Source organism: Salvelinus namaycush, unplaced genomic scaffold, assembly GCF_016432855.1.
Source record: "Salvelinus namaycush isolate Seneca unplaced genomic scaffold, SaNama_1.0 Scaffold716, whole genome shotgun sequence".
NCBI lineage: Eukaryota > Metazoa > Chordata > Actinopteri > Salmoniformes > Salmonidae > Salvelinus > Salvelinus namaycush.
This window is the reverse complement of record NW_024061438.1, coordinates 70,106-76,852: the sequence shown is the minus strand read 5'-3', so window position 1 is coordinate 76,852 and position 6,747 is coordinate 70,106.

Genomic DNA, 6,747 nt, shown 5'->3' with positions numbered 1-6,747 from the left:
GCTACAACAAAACATGCTAACCTCTCACCATTACCAATAACATAGACTACAACAAAACATGCTAACCTCTCACCATTACCAATAACATAGGCTACAACAAAACATGCTAACCTCTCACCATTACCAATAACAGAGACTACAACAAAACATGCTAACCTCTCACCATTACCAATAACAGAGACTACAACAAAACATGCTAACCTCTCACCATTACCAATAACAGAGGCTACAACAAAACATGTTAATCTCTCACCATTACCAATAACAGAGGCTACAACAAAACATGCTAACCTCTCACCATTACCAATAACAGAGACTACAACAATACATGCTAACCTCTCACCATTACCAATAACAGAGCTACAACAAAACATGCTAACCTCTCACCATTACCAATAACAGAGGCTAAAACAAAACATGCTAACCTCTCACCATTACCAATAACAGAGGCTACAACAAAACATGCTAAACTCTCACCATTACCAATAACAGAGACTACAACAAAACATGCTAACCTCTCACCATTACCAATAACAGAGACTACAACAAAACATACTAACCTCTCACCATTACCCATAACAGAGGCTACAACAAAACATGTTAACCTCTCACCATTACCAATAACAGAGACTACAACAAAACATGTTAACCTCTCACCATTACCATTAACAGAGATTACAACAAAACATGCTAACCTCTCACCATTACCAATAACAGAGACTACAACAAAACATGCTAACCTCTCACCATTACCAATAACAGAGGCTACAACAAAACATGCTAACCTCTCACCATTACCAACAACAGAGGCTACAACAAAACATGCTAACCTCTCACCATTACCATTAACAGAGATTACAACAAAACATGCTAACCTCTCACCATTACCAATAACAGGCGAGGTTAGCATTTATACTGATATTTGTGCCTCTATAACTTTGTTATTCATCATTATTCACTATTCATATCTAAACTGTAAAATATATGTATGAATTCCCTCAAATAGAAGGTAACATTCTGTACTGTCACCTAATATGAAACATTATCTCAAATCCAAAATGCTGGAGCATAGCACCAAATTTTAAAACTGTAAGCTTCACTGTCCAAACACATATGGTGTGGACTATGTGTGTCTGGTAAACACATGTGGATCTGGTGAACAGTTATCACTTGTTGACCAACTACAGGAATACTGACCTCAGAGTCTCCAGTTTACAGTGGGGATTCCCCAGTCCAGCAGAGAGCAGCTTCACTCCTGAATCCTTCAGGTCATTGTTACTTAGGTCCAGCTCTCTCAGGTGTGAGGGGTTTGACCTCAGAGCTGAGACCAGAGAAGCACAGCCTTCCTCTGTGACTCCACAGCCTGACAGCCTGCAAAGAGTCAAATCATATTAAAACCACACTGCTATTCTTTGGTGGTGAAGATAGTGGCAGTATATTTATACAACATATTCAGATACATCAGTGTCCTGAAACCTGCCTTATCTATTCATAAATCAATGTATCATTATTAGAAATGACAAATTATTCAAGAACTGCTTGTGGATAGAAAAATGCATATTAACAAATATTTGAGTAGATTAACCAGAAATTAATGAACGTTTCAATACTACAAATGATCATACAATTACTTGTAGAAAGAAACATGTATAGTACAAATATTTGAGTAGACTGACCAGACCAGTTTAAAAAGCAGATTTAAATTGTATTGAGTATACAGTCCACACCATATATATTTTGACAGTGAAGCTAACATTTTAAATGAGGTTCTGTATTCCAACATTTTGGATTTCAGATCAAATGTTTCATATGAGGTGACAGTATATAATATCACCTTTTATTTGAGGATATTTTAATACATATCTGTTTCACATTTAGAAATAAAAGCACTTTATGTATCTAGTCCCCCTATTTGAAGAAGTCATAAGTATTCTGACCAATTAACTCATAGTGTATTAAAGTAGTCAAAAGAATAGTATTTGGTCTGATATTCCTTCGCGACAATGACTACATCAAGCCTGTGACTCAAACTCATTGGTTATATTTGAAGTTTGTTTTGGTTGTGTTTTGGGCTATATTTTGCCCAATATTAAAATGGTGGATGATGACTGGAGTAATTTTCTGTCTAAGCGAGTAGATAACATGTTCCTAAATACGACTAAAGTAATCCTGATGATGCCATGATTAAGATAAATCATGAATGAATCATGAAAAATAAAGATTGAGGAAGTTACAGAGGCAAAACATGCTAACCTCTCACCATTACCAATAACAGAGGCTACAACAAAACATGCTAACCTCTCACCATTACCAATAACAGAGGCTACAACAAAACATGCTAACCTCTCACCATTACCAATAACAGAGGCTACAACAAAACATGCTAACCTCTCACCATTACCAATAACAGAGGCTACAACAAAACATGCTAACCTCTCACCATTACCCAGAACAGAGACTACAACAAAACATGCTAACCTCTCACCATTACCCAGAACAGAGACTACAACAAAACATGCTAACCTCTCACCATTACCAATAACAGAGGCTACAACAAAACATGCTAACCTCTCACCATTACCAATAACAGAGACTACAACAAAACATGCTAACCTCTCACCATTACCAATAACAGAGCTACAACAAAACATGCTAACCTCTCACCATTACCCAGAACAGAGACTACAACAAAACATGCTAAGCTCTCACCATTACCCAGAACAGAGACTACAACAAAACATGCTAACCTCTCACCATTACCAATAACAGAGGCTACAACAAAACATGCTAACCTCTCACCATTACCAATAACAGAGACTACAACAAAACATGCTAACCTCTCACCATTACCAATAACAGAGCTACAACAAAACATCCTAACCTCTCACCATTACCAATAACAGAGGCTAAAACAAAACATGCTAACCTCTCACCATTACCAATAACAGAGGCTACAACAAAACATGCTAACCTCTCACCATTACCAATAACATAGACTACAACAAAACATGCTAACCTCTCACCATTACCAATAACATAGGCTACAACAAAACATGCTAACCTCTCACCATTACCAATAACAGAGACTACAACAAAACATGCTAACCTCTCACCATTACCAATAACAGAGGCTACAACAAAACATGTTAATCTCTCACCATTACCAATAACAGAGGCTACAACAAAACATGCTAACCTCTCACCATTACCAATAACAGAGACTACAACAAAACATGCTAACCTCTCACCATTACCAATAACAGAGCTACAACAAAACATGCTAACCTCTCACCATTACCAATAACAGAGGCTAAAACAAAACATGCTAACCTCTCACCATTACCAATAACAGAGGCTACAACAAAACATGCTAAACTCTCACCATTACCAATAACAGAGACTACAACAAAACATGCTAACCTCTCACCATTACCAATAACAGAGACTACAACAAAACATACTAACCTCTCACCATTACCCATAACAGAGGCTACAACAAAACATGTTAACCTCTCACCATTACCAATAACAGAGACTACAACAAAACATGTTAACCTCTCACCATTACCATTAACAGAGATTACAACAAAACATGCTAACCTCTCACCATTACCAATAACAGAGGCTACAACAAAACATGCTAACCTCTCACAATTACCAATAACAGAGGCTACAACAAAACATGCTAACCTCTCACCATTACCAATAACAGAGGCTACAACAAAACATGCTAACCTCTCACCATTACCCAGAACAGAGACTACAACAAAACATGCTAACCTCTCACCATTACCCAGAACAGAGACTACAACAAAACATGCTAACCTCTCACCATTACCAATAACAGAGGCTACAACAAAACATGCTAACCTCTCACCATTACCAATAACAGAGACTACAACAAAACATACTAACCTCTCACCATTACCAATAACAGAGCTACAACAAAACATGCTAACCTCTCACCATTACCCAGAACAGAGACTACAACAAAACATGCTAAGCTCTCACCATTACCCAGAACAGAGACTACAACAAAACATGCTAACCTCTCACCATTACCAATAACAGAGGCTACAACAAAACATGCTAACCTCTCACCATTACCAATAACAGAGACTACAACAAAACATGCTAACCTCTCACCATTACCAATAACAGAGCTACAACAAAACATCCTAACCTCTCACCATTACCAATAACAGAGGCTAAAACAAAACATGCTAACCTCTCACCATTACCAATAACAGAGGCTACAACAAAACATGCTAACCTCTCACCATTACCAATAACATAGACTACAACAAAACATGCTAACCTCTCACCATTACCAATAACATAGGCTACAACAAAACATGCTAACCTCTCACCATTACCAATAACAGAGACTACAACAAAACATGCTAACCTCTCACCATTACCAATAACAGAGGCTACAACAAAACATGCTAACCTCTCACCATTACCAATAACAGAGACTACAACAAAACATGCTAACCTCTCACCATTACCAATAACAGAGGCTACAACAAAACATGTTAATCTCTCACCATTACCAATAACAGAGGCTACAACAAAACATGCTAACCTCTCACCATTACCAATAACAGAGACTACAACAATACATGCTAACCTCTCACCATTACCAATAACAGAGCTACAACAAAACATGCTAACCTCTCACCATTACCAATAACAGAGGCTACAACAAAACATGCTAACCTCTCACCATTACCAATAACAGAGGCTACAACAAAACATACTAACCTCTCACCATTACCAATAACAGACTACAACAAAACATGCTAACCTCTCACCATTACCAATAACAGAGGCTACAACAAAACATGCTAACCTCTCACCATTACCAATAACAGAGACTACAACAAAACATACTAACCTCTCACCATTACCCATAACAGAGGCTACAACAAAACATGCTAACCTCTCACCATTACCAATAACAGAGACTACAACAAAACATACTAACCTCTCACCATTACCAATAACAGAGGCTACAACAAAACATGTTAACCTCTCACCATTACCAATAACAGAGACTACAACAAAACATGCTAACCTCTCACCATTACCAATAACAGAGCTACAACAAAACATCCTAACCTCTCACCATTACCAATAACAGAGGCTAAAACAAAACATGCTAACCTCTCACCATTACCAATAACAGAGGCTACAACAAAACATGCTAACCTCTCACCATTACCAATAACATAGACTACAACAAAACATGCTAACCTCTCACCATTACCAATAACATAGGCTACAACAAAACATGCTAACCTCTCACCATTACCAATAACAGAGACTACAACAAAACATGCTAACCTCTCACCATTACCAATAACAGAGACTACAACAAAACATGCTAACCTCTCACCATTACCAATAACAGAGGCTACAACAAAACATGTTAATCTCTCACCATTACCAATAACAGAGGCTACAACAAAACATGCTAACCTCTCACCATTACCAATAACAGAGACTACAACAATACATGCTAACCTCTCACCATTACCAATAACAGAGCTACAACAAAACATGCTAACCTCTCACCATTACCAATAACAGAGGCTACAACAAAACATGCTAACCTCTCACCATTACCAATAACAGAGGCTACAACAAAACATACTAACCTCTCACCATTACCAATAACAGACTACAACAAAACATACTAACCTCTCACCATTACCAATAACAGAGGCTACAACAAAACATGCTAACCTCTCACCATTACCAATAACAGAGACTACAACAAAACATACTAACCTCTCACCATTACCCATAACAGAGGCTACAACAAAACATGCTAACCTCTCACCATTACCAATAACAGAGACTACAACAAAACATACTAACCTCTCACCATTACCCATAACAGAGGCTACAACAAAACATGTTAACCTCTCACCATTACCAATAACAGAGACTACAACAAAACATGTTAACCTCTCACCATTACCATTAACAGAGATTACAACAAAACATGCTAACCTCTCACCATTACCAATAACAGAGACTACAACAAAACATGCTAACCTCTCACCATTACCAATAACAGAGGCTACAACAAAACATGCTAACCTCTCACCATTACCAACAACAGAGGCTACAACAAAACATGCTAACCTCTCACCATTACCATTAACAGAGATTACAACAAAACATGCTAACCTCTCACCATTACCAATAACAGGCGAGGTTAGCATTTATACTGATATTTGTGCCTCTATAACTTTGTTATTCATCATTATTCACTATTCATATCTAAACTGTAAAATATATGTATGAATTCCCTCAAATAGAAGGTAACATTCTGTACTGTCACCTAATATGAAACATTATCTCAAATCCAAAATGCTGGAGCATAACACCAAATTTTAAAACTGTAAGCTTCACTGTCCAAACACATATGGTGTGGACTATGTGTGTCTGGTAAACACATGTGGATCTGGTGAACAGTTATCACTTGTTGACCAACTACAGGAATACTGACCTCAGAGTCTCCAGTTTACAGTGGGGATTCCCCAGTCCAGCAGAGAGCAGCTTCACTCCTGAATCCTTCAGGTCATTGTTACTCAGGTCCAGCTCTCTCAGGTGTGAGGGGTTTGACCTCAGAGCTGAGACCAGAGAAGCACAGCCTTCCTCTGTGACTAGACAGCCTGACAGCCTGCAAAGAGTCAAATCATATTAAAACCACACTGCTATTCTTTGGTGGTG